At 32.2% G+C, this 16,415-nt stretch overlaps 1 protein-coding gene across 7 annotated transcripts in view; it reads left to right on the plus strand.

The window, feature by feature from the left end:
* Positions 1-16,415, plus strand: part of LOC129915942 (uncharacterized) — a 175,489-nt gene that overhangs the window by 135,301 nt on the left and 23,773 nt on the right. The gene's annotated exons all lie outside the window — the stretch shown is intronic.

The raw sequence follows: 16,415 nt of genomic DNA on the forward strand, positions 1-16,415 counted from the left end.
TGAGGTTGTCTCAAGAAATTGAGGTGAGCATTTTTTGTAATGTTTGCGACGAAAGAGGGAGTTTTGATGATCTTTAAGCTTTTCCAAGTTGATTAAAAATAAACACGAAGAAACGATATACTTCCTTTAGCAATTTGTTGCCGCATGTTTCTTTTATTTCCTGATCGATTGCATTATGTTCTGTAGAGCAGGTTCTTATTTTGTTGTAGTTAATTTCTAGCAACATGTTGCAACAACTTTATAAGATATTGATCGATGTAAACACTTATTTATCCGTTGTAATTTTTTGAATGAACAAAGTTTAGGAGATTAGATATTTTAAAAAGTTGCAGCAACATGTTGCCAGATGATGTGCATGAATGTTCATCTATTTTATAATAAATTTTAAGCTACTTAACATAATTTTATAAATGGAGTATCGATGGAAGCGTCTTTTTGTCCGTTGGTTAAAGGCTTTGAGGTCTCACATCGAATTTGAATATAATACCCTCTAGAGGCAAAAGTCATGAAGTATACAATGGCCTTATGCTATTATTATCGTTTCATCTTGCTAGTTCAAGTTCACTGCTGCCGGTGTATAGTAGAGTGTTAAACCTTTAAATTTTTTTTTCTAAAATTCAAAATCAACATCCTATTTCTGACTAACAATTAAATATAATTATTTAACAACAAAAGTAAGCTTAATTATATCGAAACCTTTAAAGACTCAACTTAAATCAACAAATAAAATAAAATCTTATCGCAAAACTGCCACCCGCTCTCAATGAGATGTGACAATAAACTCATTTAGGTGTTTGTTGTTGTTTTTTGTATTTGTTTGTCGATCGAAAATTGCAGGTGTGTCTATGGCAAGTGGTGTATATATATAACTTAAGGAAGCAATTAGACATGCGGTTTAAATAAACCATACATACCTGATACTTGTATGTTGGCAACAACCTCTTAGAATTGTTATCTTAATGGGTTTGGTTCGTCTTGGCCATTATTCGATTAATGGTAATCCATTTGTCACAACCAATAGGTGTGTAAATATAATTTTTTTTATTTTTATTGGGTCACAAAAAAAATATTTATTAAAATTAAAAGTGTTTTTTCTTTTTAGTTTATCTCATAACAAACAAAAACCGAAATTGTTACAATGAAAAATAATTATTAAAAATGTATTGATGATGTACCTAATTATTGATTTTTGTATAGGCTTTAATTTTTAAATTTGACAAACTTTTGCGAAAAAATCTACAAATATTTTCTACGAAATTTTATCGCCAGAATGATTTAAATAAACAATAGGTTTGGGATCTAATGCCGGACTCATCTTTTATAACGCTCCAAAAAGTATGCAACGGAAAAAAATGAAAGTGTCACTTATATATTTTATTTGTTTTGTGAGGAAATAAGTGGAATCGACTGTTAACTATTATAACCGTATATCTTTACCACATTCAGAACATCATTAATTAACAAAATCATGTTAAATAAAATCAAATATAAAAGATTTTTTTTTCTCAAACAAACAGACAGACAGACAGAAAGACAGACACAACATGATTCTCTTAAACTTAAATTCTCACAAAAGGTCTTAGCGATTATGAATAAGTCAAACAATCTTTCTTTGTTCAAGACTTCCCTATCTCATTCTCTCTTCCATCTGAAAGTTTGAAGAAACTCCTCCAGAATTTACCTTCATCACCAAGAAGAAAAACGGAATGAAAGAATATATTTTTATGTTGTTGTTGGATATTCCCATGCTAAACAATATGAAGTCAAACAATGGAATTACTGTCTGTCATAAAAATAACTTTTAGCTCTTTGGGAGAAAACTTCAAGTCTTTTCTTCATCTTGCGCTGTTTGTGGTGGGGTTCTTTTACGTTCATCATCCATATGATGGAATGGAAAATGGAAATTCTTATTCTTTGCATCGTTTACACAATCTCTTGATCTTCTATTCTTGGTCATTTGACCGAAACACTAGAGTTTCTTTATTAGAACAGAAGAGAAGAGATTCAAGACAAAGACATTGCACTGTGGACCACTAGGTAATTAGTTCAAGAAAATACTCACAAAACTGAATGATTCTTCTGTGTGTGTGTGTGTCGGTTAAGACAGTTAGATAGAAGTTATATAACATTTTTATGTTCACCAAAATTCTCATCACATCGAGATAAAGAATCTTAATGATTTTTTTTTTTTTTTGTCATATAAATTATTTATTACTTTTGGTTCTCATTTTCTTTTATGAAAAAAAGACAGAAAACAAACAAAAATTGAAATTGGAAACAAAGTTAAATGGAAGTTTTGTGCCAAATCCTCCAATATTCTTCCTCATTTCAAAACTTCTGGGAAAACGAAAAGAAAGCAAACAAAATAAAGTTTTTCTTTTTGTACTTTTGCTTAGTTTTTTTTTTTATGAGAGGACCTCAATTCGGTGTTGCACTGAGGAGTAGCTGTTTTGAAATTTGAAAGAAATTTTTACCAAATTTCACAAATACAGACACACACACTGATTCTGTATAGCATCAACACCATCAAGACACACATGACAAGCCATTAGAATTAATGAAACATGAAAATGATTTCAAATGCAAATGTAATATACTTTGGCAATGGAGTAAATGTCTTTATGGTGCTTGCCAAAATTGATTATTGGATTAAGATTTAACATTTTTTTGCTGCAAAACGGTTTAAAGCTGTTGGTTATGTGGTGCATGCAAATGATGACAATTTGACGTACAATCACTTTCATTCTATTCCTTCGTAAAATATACATTTTTTCTGTATTTTTTAAAAGAGTGTGAAATCTTTTTAAATTGAGTTTATTTCTAAATTACTGTCTTGACGATAAAAAAATAGTTAACATGGCTCAAATCCCTTCATTTTCCTAAATATTTTATATTGCTGACAAAAAAAATTTTAGGGACCTCATGTTTAAAGAGAAAAATATTTGCAGGACCTCCAACCGAAAAATGTTCAAATCGTGATACAACCAACAAAAATTAAAAATCAAATTATGTTCTGAAAAAATTTTCCTAACAAAACAATGATTTTAGCTCTTGAGAAAGTTTTAGAACCCGAATTTGCTTAGGGTCAGTCACCCTGAGAAAAAACAGTTTCAATTCTCAAATACCAACAAAAACCTTAAATCAAATTCTCCTGATTCAAATTTTCTTAGGATCCCAAGAATAATCATTAGATAATTTTTAATATTCCCCAAAAAAACAAACTGAGGCCCCAAGAAATTTGAAAATTAAAATTCCTGTAAACATTAACCCTTTTAGACCCTGAGTTATTACTTAGCTACACCCAATTTCTCCCGATTGCCTTTACGTGCATGCAATTTTACCGGGCACTTGCGTGTCAATTATTTCATATTTGGTGCGTGCTATTAAATCATCATCATCAATTGAATATTTTTAATTTTTTTTCCACACACAACCAATTCCTCCTAAATTGCAACATGTTGCTATCGAATGCATCACATTGAACATACATATACATCAGCCAACAAAGCAACATACACTGTCAAATTAATTCGTTTAACTCAATCAATTAACCAAACTATACCTACACACAAAAAAAAACTTTGATGGGACTATCTCAAGCCAGCCAAGCTCAACCAATCCAAGCCCAAAAAAAAAATCAAAAGAAACCATCGCACACAAAGCGCAATGTACTCCACGAATTGCCTCACAATAATTGTTGAAGCAATTAATTGCTAGTTTCAACTCTTATGTACACTTACACTCAACTGGCTATGGCGTATTGTGTAGTCGTCATCTCAGTCGACAAGAGATAGATAGCGCACGGCAACCAAACCAACAAATTAATAGCAACAAACTAGCGAATTTTCAACAATTGCCTGCTTGCTTGCGGAGACTTCATGCGCCATCCACTTAAAAAAAAAAAAAAACTAACAACTCGAACATCTATACCGAGTACCGAGTTAAGTACTATACTGCCACATTGCTACTTTGTGCTACCTTTTCTGTCAGTTTGTCGTCGTTTCCATCTGACGCTCTGTTTTTTTTTTTCTGAATTTCTGACGAAATTGCAGCAAATTTGTGTTCTTCAATTTTCGTGTGGAGTATTTTTGATTTTTTTTTGGAGGCAATCGGGTGCAACAACAAAAAAAAAGTCAGAAGCGACTTGAATGTACTACAGCAAGCAATCAATTAGCCACAGTCGTTGGATTGCATTCAAATTGCATGAGATAATCATTGGTGAGGCATATATACAGGCTTGTAGAGAAGTTTACACGGGCCAGTACAACATGCAATCAATTGTTTGAATGCAACGAGTTTGACTTTTTGTTCTTCTCTTTTTCCACCGACCGAAACCCCTTCGTCGATCGACGATCGAAGACCGGCTGACTGATTCATGGAGCCATCGATGCGACATGAACGATTACCCAACTCAAACACACGCAAAAACATTGTTCTCCACGCCATCTGGGTGTGCGCACGTGTATCCCGCCTTTTTTTTTCTTTTTTTTTTTTTTCTTTACAAAAAAACCGACCGACGAGAGCGACCTTCCTTTAAAAAAAAAAAATTAAATTAAATATCGAAACGGAAACTTGAAAAAAGTGCCTCACCTTAATAAAAAAAAAAATCTATACGTGGGCGGTAAGTTTTGAGGTCTTAACTTGGGGCTTAAGAGTTCTGTCTCATTCTACGGTAGCCAGCAGCGCCGCATTGCGCTGTGTTAGTTGTCATGTACTTGAAACCTGATATCCAAGTTATACTCGGTGTTTATTATCATCGCCTTCATCTACGTTGGTACCCTCTCCGACTCTCGGTTGTGCCTCAAAAAAAAAGCTTCAGCTTCAGCTTCAACAAATAAATAAAAAAAAATATATCTGAGAATTGGAGGAAAAAAAATCTCAAGAAAAGTGAGTGACTTTGCGCGTGCTCAGGTGTTGTGAGATTATTACTTTTTTTTTGTGCTGATATCTGCTGGCCGAAATCTTCTCGGATTTCAGGTTCAGAGACCCGTGCGGCCGGTCGGTGGCGGTGGCAGTAAGAATAAATAAAATAAGATTCGGTAATGATTTTAATCGCGAGTTGATTATTTTTTTTTTTTTTTGGCTTTTTTCTCTTAATTTTCCACTTGAAAAGAATTGCTTTTTTTGTTTGTTGGTCTTTTGTTTTGTTTTATTTTGTGTGGAAATGAAATTCTTCTGTGCGCTGTGTATAGTTCATTTGAAGTAGATAATTACAACACGCTGCTGAAAAGCTTGAATGGGACTTTTAAATGGACCCAAAGTGCAATTTGAGAGTTTAGAGGCAGACTGGACATAGAGAGAGAGAGAGGTGAGCCTGTGCTTTGTGTATTACTATTGGAATTGTTATTAACTTGCAACACACTAGTGAATGGTTTGTGTGGATATTTAAATTTTATGCCAAAAGCGTGACACAACTTTAAATTTGAATAAAATTTAGAAAAATCAGTTAAGTTAGTTTTTGACATCTGAGTTTATTTTTAATTGTTTCAAAAACCGTCGATCGTAGATTACTTGGATATTTTTGTTTTTTTTTAGAGTTTAATAATTCACGTAGTTATTTTTATCTTCTTCCAATTTAATACATGGAGATAAAGTAAAATGCAGTACTTGTTTAACTTAAGTGGCGCCCAAGTGAAATTTACATTTGAGTAGTGATGGAAACTATCGAATAAAAACTATCAAAATATCGATAGTTGTAAAATTTTCATTCATTCATTCATTTAGTTACTTTTTTTATTCGAATCGTTTTTTCATTCGATAGTTTTTTTCATTCGATTAGTTTTTTATTCGATAGTTTTTTCATTCAAATAGTTTTCTTAAACGATAGTTTATTCGATAGTTTTTAACCGATAGTTTTATTCGATAGTTTTTATTCGAATGAATAAATGAACTATTCGATAGTTCAAATCATTCAGTTACTAAATCTCGATAGTTCAAATCATTCGATAGTTATCATCACTACATTTGAGATTTTACTTCAAGAAAACTTCCGACAAACCTGATATTTAGTAGAGACCTTTCCGTTTAAGTAAATCCCAATAAGTGCCTTTTGTGTGAGAAGAGGAGCGTTCATTTTTATTTAAAGAAATATAAGACAGATTGATTCCTTTTTACCATACTTTTTCTTCCAACGATTTAAGGGAAATCCCTATTGATACATTTGTCCGGTGTGTAACTCAACTTTATTAATTTTTTTTCTTAATTTTTCACAACCGCTATTTGTAGGTATAAATTTAAAAATATTGACAGTTTATTCTAGTGCAAGTAGGTACATTGTCTACTAAAATTGATGTCAAAGTGGACAAATATTTTTGTACTTCCAGAGATATGGTAAACCTATAGGGTTTTTTTTTATTCAAAAGACGTTTTATTAAGAAGACATATATTATACATCGTTAAAAACTTTGAAATGATTTCTTTTCTTAACACTAAATTGGTTGAAAATTGACGACGCTAAAATTTGTTCAGTAATTGAAAGTCATAAAAAAACGTTTTTTTGTCCCTAAGTTACAATTTTTTGGGGGGTGTATTAAAATATGTCCTTACTATTTTGTTATCAGTCTGACAAGCCCTATAGAAAGTGAAAAATTTTCAGTCGAGTTTTTTTTTAGTTAAAAAATAATTTTTTCATATAGAAAAAAAAGTTACTCATACACCTCAGTGACCCATCTTCACATCTGATTAGAAAGTAGTAGATACAATTTTGATTTAAAAAAAATAATTTTGCGGCACGACTTGTCATAAATGTGACACCTCATGAAGGAGTAAGACCTAGTGACTGTAATTGTACCTAATTAATTTACAGGAATGGGAAAGACATACAATTTACCGCCGAATCCGAACGGCAAAGCAGAGACGAATTTTTGTATGACAAAGATAGTCTTGTAGGCTTTATCGCAAGAGGCTTGAATGGGATTCGAACTCAGATCCCAAATTTAATGACTGTCAAAAAATGTGCAAATAAAAAATATTAACGCCAAAATTTTGAACATTTTATGTCAATGTTTTTAAGCTCCGTAGTTACTTTAGATGATAGTTGGCGGTCCCCAAAATTAAATTTTAAGGCACTAGACCCTGAGTTTTTTATGACTACTCTAAATTGATCATGAAATAGTTCCAAAACAACTATTTTAAGTCTGGTAACGAAAGATGCTAGATGCAATTACCTAAAAACCTTACCAATATTAAATAAACATAGTTATTACACCACTTCACTGGCAAAACTGTGCTGAATTCATAAAAGTTCACATAAAGTTCAACCAGCAAATAAAAACATCCCTCCACTAACTACCCCATCTAAATGTTTTCTGCTGACCAAAAGGTGTTAAAACTCAAACACGTATAGCAGCATACTCGTTAAAAACAACAACAACAACAAAAAATGTATACTATAACGCAACGCAGCAATTATATGGTTTTGCAAAGTTAAATGCATCACCATCCCTCTCTCTACACACAATAGAGAGGTTATAGGTTTTGAATAAGGTTAGGTTAAGATAGGATACCTCTATCCACACATTTTGTGTATTTAAACCTTAGCCTATCTACGAGCCTTTTCATACTACTCGTTTCATATTGCACCAAAACTAAACAAAAGACGGACAAAAACAAAAAAAAAAAACGACAGAAAAAAACCCCTGGTGCTGCTGCTGTTGCTGTGCTCCTTCACCCGATTGAGCTTGAGTACATTTATGAAACTTACACCGAACTGACGTGGATTGATTGAACAGTTAGGCTTGAAATTTTAATTAAAATGCAAATATACACGCTAACATAGACTCTCTGTTGTTGGTTGTGGATAGATGTGCGGAACAAAGGCATCATAGGCAAGCCTATAAAAGACTGACCATAAACCTATATGTATGTATGAAAAGTAGGTATATGATGGGCTTATATCGAAGAGGTGTGAAGTGAAGGTTGAGTGCATTAACAGTGCACATCAATCGATTGAAAACGACATTTTTCATTCATTTTTCCCTGGAAATTTTTTCCTCTTAACTTAGTGCTGAAGCAATCAGGGTTGTAAAAAATCATTTTTTTATTGCATTTGCTTTCCATTGCAAGTTTTCAAAAAAATAAAAAATTGCATTAAAAAAAAATAATAATTGCAAAATATTTGCATTAAAAAGAATATTTATTTAAACTAAAAATATTTTGCATTAAAAAAAAATTACTGAAAATAAAAAAAAATTGCATTGAAAATAAAATCTTATGTTGCAAATAAAAATATTTTGCATTAGAAAAATTTATTGCAAACAAAAATTTCTGCACTGAATAAAAATCAATAGGTATGTGCATTAAATATTTTTTCTTTAATAGGTACTCGTCGATTTTCTTTAAATTTTGGCTATTTGAACATACATTAGATATTTTATCTATATATAATTTCAGGATGAATAAAAAAAAAATTAATACACACATTTTTTTAATGCAAAAAATTTTGCAAAAATTTGTAGTAACAATAAGGATTTTATTTTTAACACAATTTTTACTTGCTCTATAGGGCAAGTATTGGTTTCGTGTCGAAAAAAAAAATTGAGGTTTTAATCAAAACCAACATTACGATGATGGAGAATTCCGAAAAAGTGGGTCCCGCAATTCCGTCCGTGCGTCTGTGCGTCCATCTGTACACATTTCCACAGCCTAAAAATGTGGATGGATTTTCTTCAAATTTGGTACAGATGATTTTTAAGGAAATCTGAAAGTTGGTTTTTTTTTTGTTTTTTTTTTTATCTCGTTTAGAACGTATACCTCCCATACAAAAAAATACGATATTACGAATTTCTCGAAAACGGCTCTAACGATTTTGATTAAACTTTGTATACGTAATATTTAAAGCAGTGGCAATAAAACTGCATTTTTATTTTTTCTCAAAAAAGTCAAATAACAAAAAAAAATTTTTTTCATTTAACAAAATTTTGCCCTGAATGTCGGCTCTTCCCCAATATCAATTTTTTTTTTAATTTAGATCCAGCTTTTAAAATCTACAAGTAGACTAACATAAAAGTGCTTTGAACTGCAAGAGCAAGTACGTGCGACCCTCAGTCGTGCATTTGATATTTTTTCATTTGCAACAAATTTTTTTTTGAATGCAAATATTTTTTCTGTTGCAATACCTAAATATTTTTTTTTTTTAATGCATATTTAATTTTAATTTGTAATGGTAAACAAATGCATTAAAAAAAATGATTTTTTACAACTCTGTTTCAGTCTTAGTTTCGGACCAAAAGTTTCTTTGAACTATGTAGTCTATTGAATAGACCCTTTTGAATGGAACAAATTCGTTCAAGAGTTTTTATTGCTGATTATGATTCCTTGGCATAAAAGAATACTCCAGCCAAAAGTGCTACTAAATCCATTGGTGCATTTCTGAGAAAACGGCAACACTGGTCGGATTTCAGTTTTTTTGATTTAACTCGAAAACCAAGCCTAGCTTTGAAATGGTTCAAGGACACTTTTCATAGCAAATTAAATTTTCTGTCATGGTAAGATGATTAAAAAATTTTAAAAATTATTTTTCACTGAAATTCTAACCTAAAATCCAAGAAAAAAAAGTTAGAAAATTGACGATTTTATTTTTTTTACTAAATCAAGGGGCATTTTGTGTATGTAGCCGGTACGTGCAAACTTTGTACTAATAAAATAAAGTAGAGGTAAAATCCTTTGATAATATGCAATTTTTAATTTTTTTTTGTCAAGAAACAACTTAAATGTACCTAATCAAAAATTAGCACTTTTTCCAAATTTTTGACTTTTTTAGTTAAAAGCAAGTTTTTAAAACTCGATAAAATCGTATAAATTGGTAACTTTTAGACTTTTAAAGTAAACAGACTTCGAGGGATTGATTTAATATAAACTAAATATGACAAACAAACAAATTTATTTGTAAAGCTCCAAATAGTAATTTCATGTATGTAGTTATGTGCAACACTTACAAAATATTTTGTACTAATCTTTGGGTTAAACAGTAACAATAGGAAATTCGGAATAAATTTAGTTTTATATTTCATAGTTTAAAAACCAGTGCTGTCGGTTGAGTTGTTTTAAGAAAATGTAGTAGAAAGTGAATACTAACCCTAATCATCTGATTTGGATTGTAGGTATACAATCTTCTAAAGGTAAATTTCCCATACAAACCTACCACCAACTATACATACAACAACGTACATACAAAAAAAGTGCAGCAAACAACTTAAAAGTTTGCCAGCTCGTTTGATTATAGGCCATCAGCCATCATCATATTGCCGGCTAACGCCAATATTCAATATATGTTGGGTCTGTCGGTCAGACTTCTTCAGCTTCTTCTCTCTCTTTCATACATATTGCCACAGCCTTTTGCATGATGATGATGATGATTCTTTGGTTAATGGTGTTGGCGGTATAGATCCTTTGTACTTGCCAGTCAGTTTATGGCATCGGCACGTTCTATTTACTTTATTTGCAGTTTTTTTCAACTTTTTCTTCTTCTAATATATTTTTTTTTTTGTTTTACTGTTCAGTATCTTTTGTTTGCTTAAAACAGCTATTGATGAGGCAAATGCACAGCAGTGAATATGCATACACACGAAATGAAGTTAACTAATTGAACATACAGAGCTTGGTAGGTGTATGTAAAAAAAGAGGGAGCAATAAAAAAAAAAGGGAATGAATGTGTAGGTTTTGGAACATGAACGTGTTAAAGTTCTTGTCAGTGGATGAATTTTTTTCACTTACAGATATGCATCATGGCTCAAAAATTGAGTGATGGTTCGAGTTAATTGTTCTAAAGAAAGTAAATTTTGACACTTTACTAATTGAAAAGATGAATTGAAAGATGGACATTCTAATGGACACCACTTTTCTACTTTCAAAAACCCAAACCACTTCTCAAACTCTGGACGATTTGAATCATAAACGTGTGGAAATCCAAATTATTTAAAAAACAAACCTGGAAACAGACCAAAATACCAAGCTATTAAATGTTATTGGCAAACTCATATAATTCCATCCATAACTTTTGGATTGTAAAAACATTTCCCACCCAAAAGTATTTAACCCAAATAAGATCCATCATAAACTCTAATTTCTTAAAGCTATAAAAAAAAACAAAAATATTAATCTTAAACCCGCTGCTGCCAAGAATTTGATTTTCGCAATAACAACGTTTGTTTAATATTTCTTTCATAAAATATATAAAGCTCATCTTAATTTTAAGCCATTTGAAACCTTAATCTTGATTTCAGTGTTATTTTCAAAACAAATCATAAATATAAAAAAAAAAAAAAACTTCTTAAGGAACGACGACAACAACACACAAATTATACAAAGAAAATTTCATTGCAGCTCATAAAAATCATCGAATCGAAAGAGATACTTTATTATCATACATTTTCCCTCCCTTTCTCTCCTTTAATCTTCTTGCCAGCCAAAAATCAACGCTCATTTTGTGTTTGATTTGCATAATTTAACCAAATACCCACTGATTTCTATTTTTTCCCACCAATTTATGTCCTCTCAGAAATCCTTCTTCGTATGGATTTTTCGAAAAACACTAAAATCACGATTAACGAAAAGGAAAATATAAATTTCAACTCGCTAGCTGTGCGTGGGAAAGGGAAGTAGGGGGGACAGAGAGCTGAAACTGTTTGCCGGAAAATATTTACGATGATGGAGTTTTAAGTGATTTTTAACGAGCGCCAACACTTCTTTTATGTTTCCCCGAAATTGGTAGCCAAGCCCCTTTAACAACTAAAAAAAAAAAAAAAAACTACACGCTATTCTTTCCAATCAAAAAGCGTGTGGGTGATGGAAGGGAGAGGGGGGTTAGATAAATTTGTCATACTTTTGTTTATTTACCACCGCTATTTGGCGATTTATTACCAACTCCCACCAACACAGTTTAATAGTAATAACTCAATCTCTTTACCTTTTAAGTCAATAGACTCTACGCGGGTTCCTTCTTTCATCCAGTCGCTTAAGTTGAAAATCGTTTTCGACTTTTTGGCCAACATCACCACGACCACGCCGGCACAGACCGAAAGCAAAAATAAGGTAATGGTTGTTATACAGAGCGCGGATGAGAGTGATGGGCTTGGGAGCTCCAGGAAAATCAATGCTGCTGCTGTTCTACTGCTACTGCTGCCGCTGGCGACAGGCGAACAACGCAACGCAAACGCCTCCTCCAAAAATATATATACCTATTAAAAAAACTGACTTAAGTTTATGATCCAATTTAATGGTAGCGCACACCGATCAATGGGCAATCAAATTTCGATTAAAAATACTCCTCTCTTCGTCACTGAAATATAAAAAAAAAATCGCTATTTGCATTTCTACATCGCTACTCGAGAACAAAATGGCATAGAGGTGTGGGTTGTTTATTTTTTTGGAATAGAAAATCTAAAGCGCGGTACGATGTTCAATAAATTTTGCTAAAAATCATTGAAACGCCAAAAGTTTATTGCACAAAATCGTATAGCACCAGCAATTTGTAATAAATTTTATTCTCTTTTTATGGCATTAAATTTATTAGTTTATTTTTCTTTAAAACTAATTTTTTCAATTTTTATTGATTTATTCCGCAAATAAGTTGTGTGATGATGTTTTAAAGAATGAAGGAAGCAACGACGATGACTTCGGAGTTTATGTCTCGACATTAGGGATGCGCTAAAGAGCGATTTTAAAAGAGCAGTGATGATGATGAGCAGCGTAACAAAAAAGCAGCGATTAATAGCTGCTATTAAATCACTCTTTAAACAGCAGTATGGCAGCAAAATTACTCTTTAAATTCCTTTCTGATTTGAAATATGATTGAAAATATAGAATACAAAAAATAAAAAGTACGTTAACATTTTCGAGTTTTTTAATAAGAAATAACTCCTTGAAAGCCTGCACAATGGTAATTCAAAAAGATCTCTGTTTTGTCATCAACATGTTAAACTTTTCTTTACATCTTTGCATTTTTTCATCGTTAATCAAATCATTAGATATGAAGAAAAAAAGCATTGAACTTGTAAAAAGCCGAGGACATTTTCTGAAAAAATCAGTGAAGTTATAAAGAACAAAGAGCAGTTTTGCTTATAAAAGCAGTGAAATTTTTAACAACACCGAGCATTTTTAACTGTTCTTCCTGTTCACTTGATCGCTCGCTTCATGTCTATCATTGCAAAAAATACAGAAAATTAGATTGGTTTGGATTTTTGTGGGGCGGAGCAGTGAGTAGCTATATTGAAGAGGAATCTCAACTGTTCACTGCACAGTACAAGACTAGAGTGATTGAAAGCAGCTATCGCAATAGCAACCTCAGCTCTAGTCGACATGTGTGTTCCGTATAAACATCAAAACTAACTATTGTAGTTTGACGAAATGGGTATCGTTGGAAGCGTCTTACTTGCCCGCAAGTTATAGGATATCTTTCTTTACATACAAATGGCACCCTAAAGGTTCAAATGTGTTTAAAGAACTCTCGTATTATATTATCCTGCCTTCATATTTAATTAAAATAAATTTTGAAGCTACCAAATTTCATAAAAAATAACTTAATCAACCTCAGTTGGCAACACAAATTCACTGAAGAGAAAAACAAAAAAAAAACTGGAAAGTCTGTAAAACGAGGTCTTTGGATGGTGTCTGGCCAGACAGACATCAATTTAAGTCCTCTTCCAGTCCCGTCCGTCCCTCAAATAATGTCTTTTTCAATCTCTGTGGTGAAATTTCAATTAAAATGCATTAATTCAATTCAGGTAATAATGAATATCGCCTTGAGGAGAGGTCTTTTTCTTGTGTGTTGCTGTGTTGTTGTTGTTTTTGTTGTTGATATTGGTTGTTGTCGTTTTGTTGCCAGGCACATGTTTCATGGCGCAGACACACAGGTATGTCATTTGTATCCATCTCTTACCTTATATCTCTCTCCTCGTAGATGTAGGTAATGTAATGTTGGCTCTTATACACCCCGGTAGATTAATATTACATTTTACCATTTTACATGGGTGGAACGATGTCCCCTTCCGCCCGATTTCACAATGACATGTAATAATAATGGAAAATGTCCTCGGCATGTTGGAATCCAATTATTCATCACGATTACATGAAATGTCGTTATCCTGTCTCTCCTTTACATATACGAATACTAGGCTTTCTATACCTACTGCAGGTTAAATGTGAGTTTGTCCTGCATGGGTGCTTCTGTTTGTGGCAGGTAAGTTAGACTTACAATGTTATGTGATTATATTTTGTAAATTTTATAACATTCTCAACGGTCCTCCGGTCGGTGGTGTTGGTTTTTGGTGTGTTGGGTTGGGATGGAAGGAGAGAGAATCAAACAATCAAGAGGGACGCTAAGAAAAGCATGTTTATATGTAATAGGGGAGGTGTATAAGAGTCATCATCAAATTGGTGATTATGGTTGTGTAGCATTGCAAAACATGTGATTGCGCCCCATAACATCATGAATGAGAGAAAAACGGACAGGTTTTATCTGCAATTGCAGGTGGCAGGATATCATGCTGAGATATATACAAAAGCTCAAGAGTTTAATTATTTTCGGAAATGTGATAGCCTCTGCAATATGTGTGTGCTCTATGTGATGTCTGGATTGGATATAAAGTTGGGGTTTTCAAGGTATATCTTCATTATACAGAGCACATAATGCCCGATACGTACATATATACAAATAATTTTACCCTAAATGAGAGTTATCTTTGTTAAACTAATACAGAATACTGCAAACTGTAATTAAACTGACGAGCTTGTTGATGTTTTGAGTTCTTGCTTTCCTGAATTTTAGTTGGATTTTCTAATTTATTATTAAGACATTTTGGTATTTAATTTTGAACAAAATGAGTTTACCAGGAGATATATTTGACAAGGGAATTAACTCTGGTTTTTTTTCGAAAATTCAATAAACTAAGACTTGTAATTTTTGTACCAAATGCATAGCCCAACTAACATTTGAGCTTCGGTTAAGGTTATACAGAAGCCACATTTCAGGTTTTTTTAATCTTTATTAAGGTTGTTGAGCATGGAAATAGGAGAACTTTATACAAATTTGACCCTTTACAATAATGTCCTTATAAGGCGTATAAGAAGCTTAAACGAAGCTTTACCGAAGCTCTATCGAAGCTTTGAGATTTGACAAATAACAAGAGGCTGTATAGCTCTTTACTTTATCACTTCAAAAAGCAGAAATGTCCGAACTAGATTATTCAATGTCAAAACCAAAAACAATTTCGAGCTAGATAATTCAACCTCAAAATCAAAAATCAAATACAAAACTTGGTATTTTCTGTAAGGCTTCTATTAGTTCATTAACCGAAGTTTATCTGGAAAACAACTTATTAGAAGTTGTTAAACAGGTTCAAACTTCTATTAGCAATTAAATTCTGAAAAAAAGCAGTATACAAGCTCTATGAAAAGTAATACCTGAGAGATTTCAATTTTACAGAAGCTGTTGTTTTAATTGGAAGGCCTATTTACTACGAACTCATGAAGGTTGAAAAACTGTCTGTAAAAATATTTTTGTTGTATTCAAGAAGATAGCAAGTCATACGAATATTAAAAGTTATTAGTACTGTCATCAGTCAAAAAATGTAATAGATTCGGAAACTTAGACAGAAGATCATTATTAAGGGAGTTGGAGATAAAACAGAGCCTTGCGGTACACCATTTCTGCCCTTAATTTCTGGCTTGAATTTATCACGGTTCAAAAAATGCTCTTTATTCCTAAATAATCCCCAGATCTAAGAGTGTTGGAGTAAAAACTAAACCCTGCGGTACACCATTTCTACACCTATTATTTAGCTTGAATTCATCTGATTCTAAAAGGTTAAAAATGATCCTAAAGAATTCTTCTAATTTGACTTGAAATTCCAAGCTCGGAATGTCATCAGGTTTTATCTATGATTTCTTAAATAAAATTAATCACAATTAAAAATCACCAGAAGAGGGCGTGCACACACAGTGAACAAATTATTCAAATTAATCAAAAATGACATATCTAAAATGCCATGTCATAATCTGCGCACTGCATGTTATAGTCCCGTCAATATCTATCTATAAAAATGTGCATCCATGTCCACTTAAAATACAAATTAGTTAGAAGCCGCGAAGGTCAAAGTTTCAAATTACACAATAATTTTCATCGCTTTTGAACATTTTAAATACATATTTTTTTTTTGTAAGTTAAGAGAACAATTTATTGCATGTCTGCCAGTCCTATAGTGCATATGGCAATGGGACACTGCAATGCAAAAATGCATTAAATTAAAACAGACAAAATACATATAAAATGTTATACAAGTAAAGTAAAGTAACTAATTGCAAAATGGGATTTTAATTCGATTTTCTCAATGTGTGCGCATTGCAGCAAGCAAGTTACCATATCTCGCTATTCAGATCCAGGGTAAGTTTTAGATATTTGTATAGTCACAAAAAACACA

Source organism: Episyrphus balteatus, chromosome 3 (genome assembly GCF_945859705.1).
Source record: "Episyrphus balteatus chromosome 3, idEpiBalt1.1, whole genome shotgun sequence".
NCBI classification, from domain to species: domain Eukaryota; kingdom Metazoa; phylum Arthropoda; class Insecta; order Diptera; family Syrphidae; genus Episyrphus; species Episyrphus balteatus.